Consider the following 1,550-nt stretch of genomic DNA (forward strand, 5'->3'; position numbering starts at 1 on the left):
GACAAACACCTACAAGATCTCTATCTTACAACTACAATACCCACCTGCTGAAGTGAAGAAACAGTTGACAGAGCCAGAAGAGTACCCAGAAGTCACCTACTACAGGACAGGCCCAACAAAGAAAATAACAAAACGCCACTAGCCATCACCTTCAGCCCCCAACTAAAACTTCTCCAACGCGTCATCAAGGATCTACAACCTATCCTGAAGGATAATCCATAACTCTCACAGATCTTGGGAGACAGGCCAGTCCTTGCTTAAAGACAGTCCCCCAACCTGAAGCAAATACTCACCAGCAACCACACATCACACAACAGAACCACTAACCCAGGAACCTATCCTTGCAACAAAGCCCATTGCCAACTGTGTCCACATATCTATTCAGGGGACACCATCATAGGGCCTAATCACATCAGCCACACTATCAGAGGCTCGTTCACCTGCACATCTACCAATGTGATATATGCCATCATGTGCCAGCAATGCCCCTCTGCCATGTACATTGGTCAAACTGGACAGTCTCTACATAGAAGAATAAATAGACACAAATCAGACGTCAAGAATTATAACATTCAAAAACTAGTAAGAGAACACTTCAATCTCTCTGGTCACTCGATTACAGACCTAAAAGTGGCAATATTTCAACAAAAAAACTTCAAAAACAGACTCCAATGAGAGACTGCTGAATTGGAATTAATTTGCAAACTGGATACAATTAACTTAGGCTTGAATAGAGACTGGGAGTGGATGGGTCATTACACAAAGTAAAACTATTTCCCCATGTTTATCCCTGCCCCCACTGTTCCTCAGACGTTCTTGTCAACTGCTGGAAATGGCCCACCTTGATTATCACTACAAAAGGTCCCTCCCCCCCGCTGGTAATAGCTCACCTTAAGTGATCACTGGCCCACCTTGATTATCATACACATTGTAAGGGGAGTGGTCAGTTTGGATGAGCTATTACCAGCAGGAGAGTGAGTTTGTGGGGGGGGAGGATGAGAAAACCTGGATTTGTGCTGGAAATGGCCCACCTTGATTATCATGCACATTGTAGAGAGAGTGGTCACTTTGGATGAGCTATTACCAGCAGGAGAGTGAGTTTGTGTGTGTATGGGGGGGGGGGGGGTGAGAAAACCTGGATTTGTGCTGGAAATGGCCCAACTTGATTATCATACACGTTGTAAGGAGAGTGATCACTTTAGATAAGCTATTACCAGCAGGACAGTGGGGTGGGAGGAGGTATTGTTTCACAGTCTCTGTGTGTATATAATGTCTTCTGCAGTTTCCACAGTATGCATCCGATGAAGTGAGCTGTAGCTCACGAAAGCTCATGCTCAAATAAATTGGTTAGTCTCTAAGGTGCCACAAGTCCTCCTCTTCTTTTTACGAATACAGACTAACACGGCTGCTACTCTGAAATCTAATAAATTTGTTAGTCTCTAAGGTGCCACAATCTGCCTGTTCTTTTTACACAGAGCTCTTCACCTAAGGCCTCTGTTTTAGAGCAGGCCAAAGCACCAGCCATAGGCAAGAAAAGGTAGGGCAGCGTG

Source organism: Lepidochelys kempii, chromosome 3 (assembly GCF_965140265.1).
Source record: "Lepidochelys kempii isolate rLepKem1 chromosome 3, rLepKem1.hap2, whole genome shotgun sequence".
In the NCBI taxonomy this organism is placed as follows: domain Eukaryota; kingdom Metazoa; phylum Chordata; order Testudines; family Cheloniidae; genus Lepidochelys; species Lepidochelys kempii.